Here is a 19294-nt window from a genome sequence, read left to right on the forward strand (position 1 = left end):
CACAGACAGGTGAGCAGCAGAGCGACAGGTGACCCGGGCTCTGTCCAACGAGTCCCTACCTGGGTGATGGTGTCGGTGTCGAGAACTTTAATGGGACACGGCTGAACCTCCACTCCGTTCTTCACCAGGACGTTCAGAGTCTGAGGAACAGGTGAGACAGACAGGTGAGACAGACAGGTGAGACAGACAGGTGAGACCAAACGGGTTGAGCGCGGGAGGTAGTCCTGTTGCTATGGTTACCATGGCAGAGTAATCGATGTCCTCTCGCAGCAGATGGCTGTCGTTGAGCGTCCGCTTGGCCTTCCCTGTCACAGCGTCCACCGGTCCCTTGTCCACCTGGTACTTTATGGCCCGGTAGAGCATGTAGAGCGGCTCCCCGGCCACTTCCTGTCAGACAGACAGGTGAAGGTGAGACAGGGGAGGGGCAGCTGAGGACAGACATGTATGGACAGAAACCACTACCTTCAGGAAAGAATAGAGGCAGATGGACATCCAGTTGGTCAACATCTTCTCAACAACCGTCTCCGTCCTGAAAGAGAAGAGCCAGGGTCAGTGCAGGTTCTGGTTGGACCCTCAGCGGTCCGGGTGTTCTGGGTCCGGTTGTTCTGGGCCCGGGTGTTCTGGGTCCGGTTCAGCAGCACGTTTGCTTCCCCTACCGGCGCAGCATGAGTTTGGGGTTCTTGGCGACGTACTGCTGCACCAGGTCCTGCAGCAGCGTCTTCATGACCTCGGTGAAGTACTCCAGCTTGTCGTGCAGCGCGATGGTGAGCAGACTGGCCATGTAGCCGCGGTCCCGCTGGGAGAAGCCCTGCTGGGCCTCCAGCGTGTGGATGAACTGCCGATCAGAACCACAGCGTCAGCACCGGCGGCCCACTCGCCTGGACCCACCTCACCTGAGCAAGACCCACCCTGGTGAGGAAGAGTCTGTTGTTGAGCAGGTTGTTGAGCTGCTGGAGGCCCTGCTCCACCGTCGGCCTCCTGGACTCAGGCAAGTCCAACTGCCGGCTCAGCAGCGCCGTCTGCTGGCCGGGGAAGAAGATCCTCTCTGCGTACGTCTTGTAGTCGAGCAGAGGAAGACCCGGGCCTCCGACGTCGCTGCTGAGGTCCATCATTTCTGTCATCAGGTCTGTAGGACAGGAAGAAGAACAGATCAACTAGTGAGATGAGAGGACTGCTAGCAGCAGCGCTAACTCTTAGCATAGGACTTTACTAACTTTGAAAATGTTTACCCATGCTTAGTTCATTCATAAGGTAGTAAAGGATGTTTATTCTGTACCCACAATGCATCGTTGTACATTAAACAGTTTACCGTCTCCTGATGTCCTGCTTCCTTTCTGACTGACGTGCTCAGTTAAGCTAAATCACCATCAGATGCTGATTTAGCATCAGATGAATGTTTCCAAAGAGTCGCGTCCTGAAACGCAACCCATACAGGTAGGTGTGTAATGGCAGACCTGACCCTGATGAGGACGCTCTATCCGGTTACACATGTTGCGTAATTGAGACTGTGGACTTCCATATTGCTGTATTTAGCGCTTTAGCATTAGCAGAGCTAATGTTCATAAGTGCTTTAAGGCTAGTGTCGCTAACTTTTAAATGAGTGGTTCCCAGCAGTGATGGTTCATATCAACATCCTTGAATTTAGCACTTTAGCTTTAACTTTAGCTAAATACCATGTCGCAGGGAGTTTTAACACTGTTAATATTAATTGTTAGCTTTAGAAAGCAAGCGCATTAACTGAGTTGGTTTATGCAAAATACCATGTTGGTATCATGATATAGTTGGACTAAAGTTTATGATTAGGGCTTTAGCGTAGCTCCCTTTTTAGTTAGCAGTAACCTACATGAACATGGTTCAGTTAAGATCTTTAGCATTAACTGTTGCTAAATACCATGTAGGCTAATGCTTATTGTTTGAGCTTTCAAGCTGCCATAACAAACCTTTGAGTTAACGATGCACACGTTAGCTTACATTAAGTAGCACCTTGATATTGGATTATTATGAATAGCATGTTGCACGTTAGCAATAGTCTAACTTTTGATAGTGGCAGGGGCGCTAAAGTTAGGACAATTCTAAGAGCCCTGACCAACAGGGGGCGCTCCACTATTTATTTATTTAGTTTTTGTTCATAGGAATTAAAACATTGGGCCCTGCCAATTCCAAAAGAGTCATTTTGTGTTTTGGAAGATTGTTTTCAGCAGTAAAAATGAAATGTTCCCCTTCCCAGACCAAAAACACATATTTGCCCTGAAGCCCCTGGATCTGCAGGAATCGGTTCCTTCCTGCTTGGAGCTGCAGGTGTTCAGCAGCAGTCAGTGGAAACAAGAACCACTGAGGCTGTTACTGCGCTGCTAAGAAAAATGATAAAGTAGGTGTTAAAACATCAAAAAGAGAGAAAAAGCTAAACGTATCAATTTATAAGCCAGTTTTCTCCGAGAGGCTAAGCTAGCATTTAGCATAGCTAGCTTAGCCTCCTTTACACTAACATTTAATGAATTAAGGGAAAACATCACCAACATATTGACATATTTCACTGGACCTTTTCCCACTTAACAGGCGAGTCGGTCAGCAGCAGCTCTAGTCCCTCCTGACCCGTCCTTCCTCTGCTGAGGGAGTTAAAGCTGCAGCATGGAAGTTGTTTCTCCTCCTTCAGCACATTCAGCAGTTAGTGAATGAGCTTGATTGACAGCGCTAAGACCCTCCTCCTGGTTCTCATTGGAACGTTATAGTAATTCAGATGGAGGAGATTGATTGTTTTCACAGATTATCTTCTCGTAACAAACTGTCACAGCATGGTGCCAGCTTTAACAAATATGGAGAAAACATTTTTATTAAAGTGACTTATTGCAGCTTGAATAAAATGCAACTATACAGCATTTTTGAGAAGTCTGTGTTGCTTCATGTGTATTTTGCATGTTGCCTATGACTGTTGCTGGTGGGGAGACGTTTCAGTATCGAAAACTGATAGAAAACATTGAAGCAACCTGGTTGCACACTGATGCAGACGGTTGGATGTGAAATTCATGAGCAGGAAATATTGTCTAGTATCAGTATTGGACCAAAGGAAGCAAGGCTTTAAAATTGTGACTCAAGAAGTACAAGAGCAGCTGCGAGGGGGCCAGTTTCATCTTTTGTCATGGGCTCCAACATTCCTGGCGGCGCCCCTGGTTAGCGGTGCCTACCACTGCTCACCTGTGAACTCCTTGCGGCACTGATCTCCCACGTTGATCTCCAGAGTTTCCAACTGCAGCAGAACCTTCTTATAGTCTCGGAGAGCCTGTTTACTCTTCCTCCTGCACAGAACAAAGCAGAACGGAGGTCAATGGATCCAATCAACCGGCTCTGGAGAAACCCGGGACACGGCAGCAGCAGGTTGTACCTGTACATGAGAATGACGATCAGCACCGACAGGATGATGACAGCAGCTCCTGCTCCCAGACCGATCTGCGCCGCCAGCGGGATGGGAGGAAGCAATGAGTCGCTGTCGTACTGGACCAGACCCAGCTCCGCCTGCAGTTTCCCCATGAACACCTGAGAGACAGACGGGTAGACGAACAACATGAACAATCCTGCTGGACTGATCCAGTCTGGACAGATTGGATCAGTCCAGCAGCTCATGCTGAAGGAGGTTCTTCCAGCTGCTGGATCAGGGTTTCTCATTTCTTCTCTCGGTTCCGGTTACCTTCAGCATGGGCAGCTCGCTGCTGCCGTCCACGCTCAGAGGCTGGTCCACGGGCGGTTCGCAGTACAGGTGCGTTCGGTCCAGGGTCTTCACCTCACAGTCTTGATCGCCAAGCCGAGCCCGGACTTCATCCTTGGACATGGCTCTGGTCAGGTCCAGACCCTGAGGGACGCCAAGACGTCAGACCACATGCTGTGTCCACTGGAGCAGCCAATGAGAGTCACTGTACCTCTACAGCGATCACTCCGCCGGGTTTGAAGCGGTACGGAGCGTCCGGAGCGTCTCGGTTCAGAGGAAACAACTGGGGGTTCTGGTAATAGGTGAAGCTCTTACCCTGATGGACAGAGACAGACAGAGACATTGTCAGACTGGGCAGAGTCTGATGCGGCGGTGAGGAGCAGGCAGGTGACGGCACCTCGATGCTGTCGTAGTGGACCGCACGTTGTCTAGCTGAAACCACACCCCCTTCACTCTGACCTCTGGGGGCACCGCGGGGGTCAGACATGTGATCTCAGAGGGCGACAGGACGGAGCAGCGCTCAGACACCTGAGACAGGAGAGCAGACAGGTGAAAACAGGTAGGTAGGGTGCACCTCCCTGATTGGTTGGTTCCTCTCACTGTCGTCATGGTGCTGTTAAAGACCAACTGCTGCCTGGCGGTCAGGAGAGCCAATCGCCTTCTTCGTTTCACTCTCTGCACCTCCAGAGGCTCCACCCACACAGATATCACCGGGTCCTGCACCACGTCCAGGTTCCTGCCCGTCACCTTGATGACACGCCCTCCCCTGAGAACAGGAAGTCAAGTCCTTATTAGGAAGCAGAGCTGTAAGGCCAGAGATCCCAGGCCTATAACGGCACAGAAACTTTTGATCAATTAGACATTTTTAGTATTTTAAATTTCAAAATTATGTTGTTTATACGCATTAACACGAATCCAGAATTACTTAAATTGATCAAATGAGACGTGATACTAAGATATGATCTCATTGTTTTGTTTTATTGATAGTCTGATTAATAGAATTAAAAAGCGGCGACACTTTACTAAACTGAGGTGTTTTACCGAGTTATACCACAGGGTGGCAATGTCTCCTATGACGGTTGGGTGCAACTTTTGCCCTGTTTTGCTAGTTGGCACAGACACACAAAGCAATTAAACACTTTCCATCTTATTTTTACTTAATTACCGGTTTCTAATATCCACCAACAATATCTTTTCTCATGCAAGGGTTCTGCATCAAACAGTTTAATGTTTTATGTTTTTGAGAGTGAAAGAAATAATCTACCATGGTAGCAAACTGGCGCTAGCATGCTAGTTGCGGCTAACTGCTTTTGTATTTAATGTTGGTTCAGCCGTAATGTAAGATGATTCATTTATTGTAACATCGTAGTGTTACAATATTTTACATTAATGTTTATGCAGTCAACAATTCTATGTCTTGCTATATTTCGGTTTTGTCTCAGGTTCCTAGTTTAGAAACTGTGTTAGCATTCTGGCACTAGCAGGCTAGTTTAGCAGCTAACTGCTGCTGCATTTCAGGTTGGTTCCCCCATACGTTGGGTTGATGCTTATATGTCACAGAAAGTTAGATTTACTGAAGTTAAATTGACGTGTAAGGACTACAAACTGTTAAATCTGTTGGCACATTGTGGCTGAGTGAAAAATGACAATAAATATAATGTTTGATATGTTAGCTCCCCCCTCTGCTTAATGGAAGATGGTTCAAAACTTACCAGTGAGAAGTGAACACACTCACTGAGCAACAATCTCTCAATATTTTAAAGTTACGCATTTTATAGAAAGCAGCAGTTTGTTTGTAGCAGAATTATTCTGGGCTCAGGAACCCGTCCTTACGCGTAGAAGCTCTCTGCAGGTGTAGCTTTGGTGATGACGGGATCGTCCAGGTAACGAAAGGTAAGATCAGGACCGGTCCGATTAGCTTTACCAAAGAAGACCCGAACCGGAACTGGTCCGGTCCGATTACTAGAACTGGTCTTGCACACAAACTGGGAATCAGTCACCTCATTCAAACTGGGAGGACACAGAAAATGGAGACGTGTCAAACTGAACCAGGACGTACCATCAGTCCCAGCAGAACCGGGTCAGAACTCACATGAAGCAGGGCTGCCGGTCCAGGAAGGCGGTCAGGTCCGAGGTTTGTCCGGTCAGCAGCTGTTGGCCTTTGATGGTCAGCTTGGTTCCCCAGAAACCGGGCCTTTATCTGGAACCAGACCGGTCAGCTTCGGGTTCTGAGGAGAAACCAGAACAGCAGAACTTTGGTCCGCGGGCCCGAAGTCAGAACCAGCAGAGCTGAACAGAACCGCAACGCGCCTGCCGTCTCACCTGATAGGTGAACATCTGGGTCGATCGGCCAGGTGGAGTGGTTCCCACGGTAACCTGGACATTCCCGACTCGGTAATTTCCACTGCTCTGCAGCTCACACACGACCCTAACACAGGTGAGCAGGCAGGTAAAGACAGGTGGAGCAGCCAGGTGTTAAACCGAGGTCCAGTCAGGTGAGTTTACCTGGTGGAGATCTGGTATCCTTCAGGCTGAGCCACACAGGGGACGTCTGCCACCTTGACTCCGCCCACCACGTCTGGTACCTGGTGCCCAGGTTGGATCCTGTGATGTTACCAGGATTCCACCCTCCACAGGTCGGTCACCGGATACACCTGCAGACAGACCGGTGACACGTTTCCATGGCAACAAGACTTCTGCGGACCCACGCCCGGGGGAAGGACTCACCTGCGTGATCCGAGGCGTCGGACAGGTGTCTGCGGGTGAGCCGGAGCACGATTGGCTGTCAACACATCTGGGGGCGGGGCTTCCGAGACACCACACACAGCTGTACTCCTCAGGCACCGCCTGCACTGCGAGCAATCTGATTGGCCAGCTGAGCAGTCATACAGGTGGACTGAAGAGAAAATGACCAACATCCTTCAGGTCCGATCATCTGAAACTGTAAAAATCTGTTCTGGTTCTACAGAACTGGGTCAACAGGTGAGTTTTACGTCTGAGTCCAGGTGATGCATCAATGCGTCGCTGTCCTCTGAGCAGGTAGACGGCAGCAGAATACTGCAGCTGGCTGAGGCGGAACTGAAACTGAGGACCAGTTGAGGACCAGTTGAGAAACTGAGGACCAACCGCAGCTTCAGGAACCTGAACTGTGGGGGATCTGCAGGTGTGTGTGTGTTACCTGGTGGGGGCTGCAGGTAAAGATGTGTGTGTTGTCCTCGGTTTTCCTCACAGCAGCTGTCAGATTGAGCTGCACGTCCTCAACTTCAACAACACAAACGTACTGAGCTTCGTCATGGACGGGGGGACAAAGAGACACTTCAGACTCGCCTGAGACACACCTGTGGAACGTCTGCAAGCTAACCGGTGTTAGCTTGCAGACACCCGTTATCAACCATCACATCAGTGTCTGGTTTCCATGGTGATTGGACCTGACAGAACCTGACCCGGACCTTAGAGTCCGGATCTGCTGTGGAGCTGAGCGGGTTCTGATCAGTTCGGACCTGAAGGTTTTAAACGGGCTCACCTGGTAGATGTCCAGGTTCCGCCCCTCCAGAACTATCGTGGTGCTCAGGCCCATGGGCACTAAGGCAGAACCTCTCAGAGATGAGACCAGAGGGCAGGAGCCGGGACCAGGAGAGTCCTGGAGAGACGAGGATAGTCAGTGGACGGACAGGTGGACAGTCAGGTGGACAGTCAGGTGGACGGACAGGTGGACAGTCAGGTGGACGGACAGGAGGACGGACAGGTGGACGGACAGGGGACGGACAGGTGGACGGTCAGGTGGACGGACAGGGGACAGTCAGGTGGACGGACAGGTGGACAGTCAGGTGGACAGTCAGGGGACAGTCAGGTGGACAGTCAGGTGGACGGACAGGTGGACGGACAGGGGACAGTCAGGTGGACGGACAGGTGGACGGACGGGTGGACAGTCAGGTGGACGGACAGGTGGACAGTCAGGTGGACGGACAGGAGGACGGACAGGTGGACAGTCAGGTGGACGGTCAGGTGGACGGTCAGGTGTCTCACGTTGTGGTTGAGGAGCTTCCTGGTGGGGCAGCTGTGGTTGTGGGTACAGATCTGATCCAGAGGACACCAGTTTACACGTCCAGAAAGACCCGACACAGGAAAGACACCTGAGATAGAGACCTTCATCATCACCTTCATCATCATCATCACCATCATCACCATCATCATCACCTTCATCATCATCATCACCATTATCACCTTCATCATCACCATCATCACCATCATCACGATCATCACGATGAAGGTGATGAAGCTATATCATCATCATCATATATCTTCATCACTACCATCATCTTCATCACCCCTATCCTCCTCTTCCTCTCCTGCTGTGGCAGCTACTGGACTCTTACTGGGAACTCTGGTTCAGTCGGCTGACGGCGCCGCAGTCGTAGAAGGTCATGTTTCCCACGGCGACGGTCACGTGACCAAACATCAGAGACACGGGCAGGACCATGTGATCTGTGGGGTCAGAGGTCATTCAGCCGCAGGTCAGAGCATCGGGGAACAGCAGGCGACCTTCGCTCACCGCTTCTGGGCGGCAGGGGGGGAGGAGCTCCGGCGCAGGTGACTGGCAGGTGAGCTCTGTTCCCATGATGACGGCCGGCTGGGAAGGCAGGCTCCCGAAGACGCAGGACAGAGACTCCGCCCCCTGGAGGACAGGCAGCTGGACGACTGACATGGTTACCTAGGAGACAAAACGACGACGAGGTAAAGAACCAGAACCAGAACCAGAACCAGAACCAGAAACCCAGCTCAGTCAGCTCCCACCTGGGTCTGCTCGTCTCTGCTCTGATTGGCCGGCTGCAGGCTCTGCACCGTGACGCACTGATTGGTCCGTTCAAAACTCCACAACCAGTGGTTGTCCAGCAGGTGGCGCTCACATTCATATTTACGGGAACATCTGGACAGCACAGAGACAGAGGACACACGTCTGCAGTTCCCCTGATGTCCATCAGATGGCGCTAGAGGACCGCGATGGACAGGTGAGAGGCTTACCGTCCCTCCAGGACACACCAGCCGCAGTACGGGTCTCTGATGGACAGACAAGAAAGACAGTCTGTCTGTCTCTCGCAGGACGACACGGGAACCTTGGACACCTGGGACAGACAGGAATAGATGTCCTGACTGGACTGACAGGGAAACGGGGACAGCAGGTGAGCTGTCCCTCTGCAGAGGGACAGAGGAACGGACGCGTCTCTCACCCGGTCGTCGGTTAAAACATAAAGATGGCGTTGGCTTTCGTCCAATAGGAGGTCGGCACCGATGGCTCCGCCCCCGTCCACCAACAGGTTGCCGTACAGATGGCCAGACCTATCGGGGCGCACCAACACCTGCAGGACAGGTGAGACCTTAGTCCTGAACAGAACCCTCTAGCTGCTCACAGGTGAGCTGCAAAAACTTTAAGAGACAGAAATTAATCTGCAAAAGTCAAAGTTTGACCAGAACAGAAAATCTAACGATCAAGTTTTCTTCTTCTCTTGTCCTTTCTGTGTTTCTTGTGACGTCACAGCCACCTGGATTCGGGACCAGCTGGATCCCATGTTCCAGATCCAGGACCGCATAAGACGATGCTGGTTGGCATGACAACGGCATCCAGCGCAGGTCTGAGCGACGGAACGAGCAGCAGAGTGTGTGTGATTAAATATTAACACGCCGAATCAAAGCTGAGCGCTCATTAACACACCCGCTACATCGTTACCCACAATCCACCTGGGACAACAATAACCAATCAGCAACTGAAGCCTGAGAGCCCGCCCCCAAGCTAAACACCTGTTCACCACACACACACACACACACACACACACAGACACACACTAAGATTGGACAAGGGGGGCAGTAAGTAAGAGAGAGGGTGCGCTGCTCTCCAGATGGAGATCCCAGATATCTATGTCTGTGTGTCTGTGTGTGTGTGTGTGTGTGTGTGTGTGTGTGTGTGTGTGTGTGTGTGTGTGTGTGTGTCTGCGTGTGTGTGTGTGTGTGTAAGGATGAACACGGGTTTTCTGGACCTTCAGAACCGGCTCTCAGGATTCTGGTCAGACTGTATGATTCAATAAGGTTGTTGGACCTTTTGAGCTCGTCTCTCTGAGGAACCCAAGGAGTGGTTCTGATCCAGGAATCCCCCAGCACCAGAACCACTCAACCGCTGGTTCCACTGGTTCTGCTGGTTCCACTGGTTCTGCTGGTTCCACTGGTTCCGCTGGTTCCACTGGTTCCACTGGTTCCGCTGGTTCCGCTGGTTCTACTGGTTCCACTGGTCCATGTTCAGTGAGTATCGTTCTATCCACTACACCTGAAACGTCCACCATACTTCAGCCGTCTGAGCACGGTGTTCCTCCTGTCCGGCTCCATATTTCACACGGTCAGATTCCCAGCGCCTGACCTGCAGCCCACTGAACCACCGTTCCCCCAACTGGCCCTCCGTCTAGTCCTCCCCATCTGGAGACCTGAGATCCTTATGATGACCTCTGGGGTCACCTGATGGGGTGACTTCGGTCTACAGCGCCACCCTGTGTGAGTTTCACCTTGTGCAGACGTCCGTCTCGATCTCCCAGGAAGGCAATGGTGTGTCCGGCCTCTGTTGCTGCGGTAACGGAGGTCAGCTGGGTGTTCAGCGTGACGGTGGGCGGGACTCCCAGGGGAACGGCGCTGGCGATGGGGTTCGGGGTGTGTTCCCCCACACGGGTAGTCAGACAGAGACTCCTTCAGAGGAAAGACACAACATGATGTTTACATGTCGATGTGCAGACACACACACACACACACACACACACACACACACACACACACACACACACACACACACACACACACACACACACACACACACAGTGGGGTATTTGGGTCAGATTGGCCTGCAGCTGTCTGATGATCCGTGCAGCTGCTGCAGATGATCCCAGGCCACCAGCTTGACTCAGAGTCTGCAGTTTCACCCCAGCAGAGCAGCAGGAGGCTGAAGGGCTGATAGATCCTGGCACATGGGACAGGGGGCGGAGCTAACACAGGAGGGGCGGAGCTAACACAGGAGGGGCGAAGCTAACATAGGAGGGGCGGAGCTAACACAGGAGGGCGGAGCTAACACAGGAGGGGCGGAGCTAACACAGGAGGGGCGAAGCTAACACATGAGGGGCGGAGCTAACACAGGAGGGGCGGAGCTAACACAGGAGGGGCGGAGCTAACACATGAGGGGCGAAGCTAACACAGGAGGGGCGGAGCTAACACAGGAGGGGCGGAGCTAACACATGAGGGGCGAAGCTAACACAGGAGGGGCGGAGCTAACACATGAGGGGCGGAGCTAACACATGAGGGGCGAAGCTAACACAGGAGGGGCGGAGCTAACACAGGAGGGGCGGAGCTAACACATGAGAGGCGGAGCTAACACATGAGGGGCGGAGCTAACACAGGAGGGGCGGAGCTAACACATGAGGGGCGAAGCTAACACAGGAGGGCGGAGCTAACACAGGAGGGGCGAAGCTAACACAGGAGGGGCGAAGCTAACATAGGAGGGGCGGAGCTAACATAGGAGGGGCGGAGCTAACACATGAGAGGCGGAGCTAACACATGAGGGGCGGAGCTAACACATGAGGGGCGAAGCTAACACAGGAGGGGCGAAGCTAAACAGGAAGGGCGAGCTAACACAGGAGGGGCGGAGCTAACACATGAGGGGCGGAGCTAACACATGAGGGCGGAGCTAACACATGAGGGGCGGAGCTAACACAGGAGGGGCGAAGCTAACACAGGGGGGTCGGAGCTAACACAGGAGGGGCGAAGCTAACACATGAGGGGCGGAGCTAACACAGGAGGAACCAGCAGGAAGAGGCTGAATGATCTTTAGGCTGTTTCCTCCTGATGGTCGACCCGGTTCTAGTGGAACCAGAACATCTGCTCCACCTCCAGCTGTGGCTCTGAGTCCAACCAGCCTGTTCCCCTCCTGGCCTGTGGGGGCGCTGCACCAACAACCACTGCAGGAAACGACACTAAAACCTCTGAAGACACTGAGAGCAACTTCCTGTTTCACCAGATGAGACAAGATGGAGGCGTCAGAGTTTAGTGATTTCTCTTTAGTCTTTGGCTGAAGACCAGGAGCCATTTTTCCCACAATGCTTTATTACAGATGCTTCACTCATGGGTTCGGTTTTATAGTTGTTTGCTACCTTTTCTGCTGATTTTGCCTCACTGACCCCAGCAGAGCTCCAATCACAAAGCAGCAGGATATAGCTGGATTTTAACCTGATTACTGTTCAGCAATGCATTGTGGGTACAGGATAAACATCAATTGCTGCATTAGGCTCCGGAGTTGAGCTAACAATTAGCTCAACTCAGTCAAAGCATGCAGAATATTCACTCTATAACAGATGCATTCTGGGTACAGAACAGGTTGACAGGAAGCGACAATGCCTCAAACAAACTTCACCCACTTCAAAATAAGAGCAGAAGCTAACCCTAAGCGAAAATTAGCTCTGCTATTAGCATGAGTATCCCCACTGTCAGTTTTTGGGAAACAGATTTATGAAGGCTGTAATAAAAGACATTTCCAAGTCTCACCACCAGGGGGAGCAGCGCTATTACCTTCGGGAGTTTCAGACACTTGGATGACACGGCGTACTCGATGTAGGCCTCTTCCTGCCCGCTTCCATCAAGTCCACCCTCGTGTAGCACACACTTCCTGCGCCGCCGCATCGTGGCGTCCAGGTCCTTCATCGTATAAACGCAGAGTGCAGAGCGGCGCGTTGCTATGGGCGTGGACGCCTGCCCTGCTGCCATGACGACAAACAGTGCTGGTGTACCTGACAGGTCTCCTAGCCACGCCCCCTGAGCCAGGTTATAGCCGCCGCGGCACAGCAGCGGCACCTCCACGTAGGAGTAGAAGCTGCGGTCGGAGGCGCAGAGCCGCGAGGCGTAGGTCCTGTACTCCTTCGTGTGCCTCATGTCCCGCCGCGAGAACAGGAAGTAGACGTGGTTGTCGTGGGCGACAGCCTTCACAAAGTGGTTGTTGTATTCGGAGTAACTTCCCACGACGAGTTTTCCGAGCTCCTCCTCCTGGGAGAAGGCTTTGCGGGGCGGAGCCACCGGATGCAGGCGCCGCGTGGTGATTGGTGGGATGTCCCCAGGACCTCGGCTAGTGTAGCCTCGACCGACCAGCAGGAGGCGCAGCTCGCCGCCGGCCATGCCCACTTCCTGTTTGCTCCGGGTGGTTATCACCACGGCGACGGTGGAAATCCGAGGTCGTTGGCCGCGACGTACTGAGTGTCGACGGGTTGGACGTCTGGTAGATGAGCTGAGAGATGTTGGACAAACTCCTGCAGAGACATGAGACCAGGCTGGGGTCAGAGGTCACCACACTGATCTGGGCACTCAACTGCTCACTCTGACCGGAGTGGAACCAGAACCAGGACCAGAACCAGACTGGGACTCACCGTTTCTCACAGATACCTTGGAACAGTGAACCACAGACAATCAGGCTTCCTGGCTCCGCCCCCTCCCTGGCTCCGCCCCTGTCTCCAGAAGCAGCAGCTTGTTGTGGTTGTGAGTGGGCGTGGCCGAGGGGCAGTCTGAGCAACGATTGGTGGCAGGCAGTCTGGAGAGTCCAGCAGAGGGCCGGTTTTAACGTGTGACATCACCTCCAGGTCAGACGTCAGCTGGTACAGGTGGTCGACTCCGCCCACAAACAGCTGCCCCGCCCTCGAATCCAGCAGCAGGTGGGAGAGGGGGGAGCCTTCCAGCTTCACCCACTGCATGGAGGCGTCTGCAGGGTGAGCCGGAGGGAGGAGGAGGAGGAAGAGGAGGATTGAGGAGGAGGCCAACATGGCAGCTCCTCTTTACCTGCAACAGGTGAGAACAGGAGACAACATGAGGGAGGAAGGCTGGACATCATCTATGGGGTCATTTTTCTGCCGTAATTGGAGAGCACACATCGTCAGTCTGAATTTTTCATTTAAAATTATAATGCTTGAACTTCTACTCTCCAAATATTCACTCAAAACTCGTCTCTGCTCACTTGCAAAATATTTTCTGCTTGGGCTTGGAACAGAAAAGTACCGTCACCGCTCTGCAGCCGGACCGCAACCTGTCTGTCATGAGCGAGCCGCAAAAGCCGCTACTAGCAGCTGTTAGCGGCTACTAGCAGCTGTTAGCAGCTGTTAGCAGCTATTAGCAGCTACTAGCAGCTGTTAGCAGCTACTAGCAGCTGTTAGCAGCTGTTAGCAGCTACTAGCAGCTGTTAGCAGCTACTAGCAGCTGTTAGCAGCTGTTAGCAGCTATTAGCAGCTACTAGCAGCTGTTAGCAGCTCTTAGCAGCTGTTAGAGGCTACTAGCAGCTGTTAGCAGCTACTAGCAGCTGTTAGCAGCTACTAGCAGCTGTTAGCAGCTATTAGCAGCTACTAGCAGCTGTTAGCAGCTCTTAGCAGCTATTAGCAGCTGTTAGCGGCTACTAGCAGCTGTTAGCGGCTACTAGCAGGTGTTAGCAGCTATTACCTAATTACACCAACCCTTCACCAATAGCTAGAGCAGAGCAGACCCATTTCACTCTGTGTCCACATTGCAAATAAAGCTATCAATCGATGCTCACCAGTCGCTATTTCTACTTCAAATTCTGACTCCCATTGGCCGGGCAGGAGAACAGAGGTGGAGAGGGAGGGAACGCTGGCTCACACACTAGAAGGAAACAAACGCACCCAGTACAACACTTGCATTCTATTGGCTGAGAGGTGACGATACTTTTCTGTTCCAAGCGCGAGCAGAAAATGATTCGTAAGCCAGCAGAGAGGTTTGCTAGTGTAGATTGATCCAAGCAGAAAAGTTTTGAGAAGAAAAACATGAAGTTCTGCTTTCAAACTGACAATGTGGCAGAAATCTCTCCCATAATCCTCATCTGTTGCTAAAATGTCGGTTCGTTTTCAGTGTCTTTGGGGGCAGAGTCAATCAGTCGCTTTAAGACATGATGGTTACCGATGGTCATGTGACCTCAGAAACAAGGCAAAGCCATCAGCAGGCCGAGACCAGGCCTCAGGAACAGCACAGCCAGTCCCCAGAGTTTTCTTCAACATATCTGATCACTGAACCAGCTGACCAGACGGATCCAAACCGGTTCTGATTTATTACCTCCTGTAGTTCAGTCTGTGTTCTGGTGCTGGCTGTTAAACCAGCCGTTCTGTTCTGAAGCCAGACCGGTTCCGCCCACAGAGTCTAAGCGGCCGCTGGCTCCATCTCTGCAGAACCCGATCAGAACCGATCAGAAACCCGATCAGAACCCGATCAGAACCCGATCAGAACCCGATCAGAACCTGACCGGCAGCAATGTTTCACGCCTCCGTGAAACATTGCTAAAGTGGAGACAGGAGATTCACCTGAGCAGGTGAGGCTGAGCCCTGCGGCTCGTTCGCTCGCTTCTCCATCTGACTGCAGCCCCATCGCTATGGCAACCGCCTCCGTTTCCACAGCAACACTTCAAACAGGGATGTTAACTGGGTTTAAACTGGTTCCAGTGTTCCTGTTACAGAAACACTGACAAACACACAGAACCAGCTGCAAGTCCCGGCTGGAACCAGCAGCTGGATCTGGGCTCCGGCCTGTAGGTGGCGCCGCTCACGGTGTTGGGAAGCTAAAAACCCAGAGAGGCAAAAACCTGGAAGGCTGCAGCATTCTGAGGGAACCAGGAGACACCTGAGGGAACCAGGAGACACCTGAGGGAACCAGGAGACACCTGAGGGAACCAGGAGACACCTGAGGGAACCAGGACACCTGAGGAACCAGGAGACACCTGAGGGAACCAGGAGACACCTGAGGGAACCAGGAGACACCTGAGGGAACCAGGAGACACCTGAGGGAACCAGGAGACACCTGAGGGAACCAGGAGACACCTGAGGGAACCTGCCAGGTTCCATCAGCACCTGAACGGATTCGGTCCTGATCCTCCAGCTTCTCAGGAGAACAGACCCAGTTCTCTGGGCCAACGGTTGCTGGTTCTAATCCCAGGCGGGTTCTCTGCCAGTTCCTGGACCGACAGTAATTGATCTTGGAGTCCGACTGCAAACGGGTCCAAACGAACTTTCCTTCAGAACTAGAAGCTGCATCAACAAACCAAACTCCTAAAGTTCCTCCAGCACATTCCATCATCTTTTCTCTTTTGCAGAAATGGAACCAACAACAGAACCAGAACCAGTCCAGAACATCCGGACAACCCGACCCAATAGAGCTGGAACCAAACCCGGAGAACCATCTACCTCTGGAGCCTATCAGGTTCTGTTCTGACTGAACGGTTCCCCGGTCCAGAACAGGAAGTGTTGGACCCAGAGGAGCTGCAGCTCCAGTGCTTCTGGTTGCCACGGTAACGCTGGATGCTGCAGCAAGCGGTTTACTCTGCTAATCGCAGCAGTTTGTTCTAAACTCAGCTTTTGTTTCAGCTCCCCGTATGCTAATGAGCGACGGCTGCTTTCATCACAGAGGTGATGATTACAGGCTGCTTCACCTCAGACACACACACACACACACACACACACACACACACACACCAATACTAACACACACCTCCACCCACATATTATCTCTGTGGTTTTTCTGCCGACTCGCTCACTCCGTCTTCAAAGAGCAGACACACACACACACACACGCACACACACGCACACACACGCACACACACGCACACACACGCACCACCCACACACACACACACACACACCCACACACCCCCACACACACGCACACACACGCACGCACACACACGCACACACACGCACACACACGCACCCACACACACACACACACAAACACACACCCACGCACCCACACACACGCACACACACGCACACACACGCACCCACACACACGCACACACACGCACACACACGCACACACACGCACACACACGCACACACACACACGCACACACACGCCGGCCGTGGAGCTGCAGCAGAGTGTGTTTCTCTGCTCTTCATTTTCTTTGTTCATTTCCTGTCCTTCCCTCGCGGCGCTCCCTCCCTCTGCACTGCTTCTCGTCCTACTTTCAGTCAGAGGAGTCGCTCTGCTGATCCAGAACCAGTTCTGGATCAGTTCTGGGTCGTTTTCCCCCCGGACCCAATTCTGGTTCACCATATCCGACTGGATCTCTGCAGAACCTCAGAACCCAACACAGCTAACTGGATTGGCTTCTACTTAGTAAATTCATTTTGAAATGTCAAATTGTGCATTTATCCATGGAAACGCAGCGGCTGGGTTATTAAAAACTACTGAAGATAAACAATCAGCCTGATCCACACCTGGACCAGAACCAGAATAGGAGGCTGACCCACCAGAATCAGAACCACTCAACCAGAAAATGGCTTCCATAGATTCAGATTTATTCGTATGCGAACCTTGCTGCAGCATCAAAGTTTGAGTCAGCAGAACCACTCCTGACCCAAAAGAACTCAAAGACCAATCAGAACAAAGGGCCTTTGACAAAGAGAGTTCTGAAGAGACAGCAGTAGACCGCTATGGAGGGTTCTGGTCCGGTTCAACCCGGACTGAAGCTCGCTACACGTGGTGGTGGTGTGATGGTCTGGGATGCTGGAGGAACCAGAGAAGATCCAGTTCCCTCTGGTTCTGGATCAAATCTCGGCAGCAGGTCGAATTCAGGCAGTGAGGAGGCAAAACATTCACCATGCAGTAATCTATCAATAATATATCAATACTGCACCAATAATAGATCAATACTGCACCAATAATATATCAACAGCACCAATAATAGATCAATACTGCACCAATAATATATCAATACTGCACTAATAATATATCAATACTGCACTAATAATGTATCAATACTGCACAAATAATATATCAATACTGCACTAATAATAGATCAATACTGCACCAATAATAGATCAATACTGCACCAATAATATATCAATACTGCACTAATAATATATCAATACTGCACCAATAATATATCAATACTGCACTAATAATATATCAATACTGCACCAATAATAGATCAATACTGCACCAATAATATCAATACTGCACTAATAATATATCAATACTGCACAAATAATATATCAATACTGCACTAATAATGTATCAATACTGCACTAATAATGTATCAATACTGCACCAATAATATATCATACTGCACTAATAATGTATCAATACTGCACTAATATATATCAATACTGCACTAAAAATGTATCAATACTGCACTAATAATGTATCAATACTGCACCAATAATATATCAATACTGCACTAATAATGTATCAATACTGCACTAATAATGTATCAATACTGCACAAATAATAGATCAATGCTGCACTAATAATGTATCAATACTGCACTAATAATGTATCAATACTGCACAAATAATATCAATGCTGCACTAATAATGTATCAATCTGCACCAATAATATATTAATACTGCACTAATAATATATCAATACTGCACTAATAATGTATCAATACTGCACCAATAATGTATCAATACTGCACTAATAATGTATCAATACTGCACTAATAATATATCAATACTGCACCAATAATATATCAATACTGCACTAATAATATATCAATACTGCACTAATAATGTATCAATACTGCACCAATAATGTATCAATACTGCACTAATAATATATCAATACTGCACTAATATATTAATACTGCACCAATAATATATCAATACTGCACCAATAATATATCAATACTGCACTAATAATATATCAATACTGCACTAATATATTAATACTGCACCAATAATATATCAATACTGCACTAATATATCAATACTGCACTAATAATGTATCAATACTGCACCAATAATATATCAATACTGCACTAATAATGTATCAATACTGCACCAATAATATATCAATACTGCACTAATAATGTATCAATACTGCACCAATATATATCAATACTGCACTAATAATGTATCAATACTGCACCAATAATATATCATACTGCACTAATAATGTATCAATACTGCACCAATAATATATCAATACTGCACTAATAATGTATCAATACTGCACCAATAATATATCAATACTGCACTAATAATGTATCAATACTGCACCAATAATATATCAATACTGCACTAATAATGTATCAATACTGCACCAATAATATATCAATACTGCACTAATAATGTATCAATACTGCACCAATAATATATCAATACTGCACTAATAATGTATCATACTGCACTAATAATGTATCAATACTGCACAATATATATCAATACTGCACTAATAATGTATCAATACTGCACCAATATATCAATACTGCACTAATAATGTATCAATACTGCACCAATAATATCACTACTGCACTAATAATGTATCAATACTGCACCAATAATATATCAATACTGCACTAATAATGTATCATACTGCACCATATATCAATACTGCACTAATAATGTATCAATACTGCACCAATATATCAATACTGCACTAATAATGTATCAATACTGCACCAATATATATCAATACTGCACTAATATGTATCAATACTGCACCAATAATATATCATACTGCACTAATAATGTATCAATACTGCACCAATAATATATCAACTGCACTAATATGTATCAATACTGCACCAAT

The 19294-nt window shown here is 49.9% G+C and overlaps 1 long non-coding RNA gene and 1 pseudogene across 1 annotated transcript; one reads left to right on the forward strand and one right to left on the reverse strand.

Moving 5' to 3' along the window:
• LOC129352923 (plexin-B1-like) overlaps positions 1-19294 on the reverse strand; it is a 46830-nt pseudogene that overhangs the window by 4082 nt on the left and 23454 nt on the right.
• On the forward strand, positions 8794-9852 carry LOC129352924 (uncharacterized). Its single transcript, XR_008604955.1, has 3 exons — positions 8794-8880; positions 8977-9068; positions 9237-9852. It is a non-coding gene; the product is annotated as an uncharacterized LOC129352924 (long non-coding RNA).

Source organism: Poeciliopsis prolifica, unplaced genomic scaffold (assembly GCF_027474105.1).
Source record: "Poeciliopsis prolifica strain line A6 unplaced genomic scaffold, Auburn_PproV2 SCAFFOLD082, whole genome shotgun sequence".
In the NCBI taxonomy this organism is placed as follows: Eukaryota; Metazoa; Chordata; class Actinopteri; order Cyprinodontiformes; family Poeciliidae; genus Poeciliopsis; species Poeciliopsis prolifica.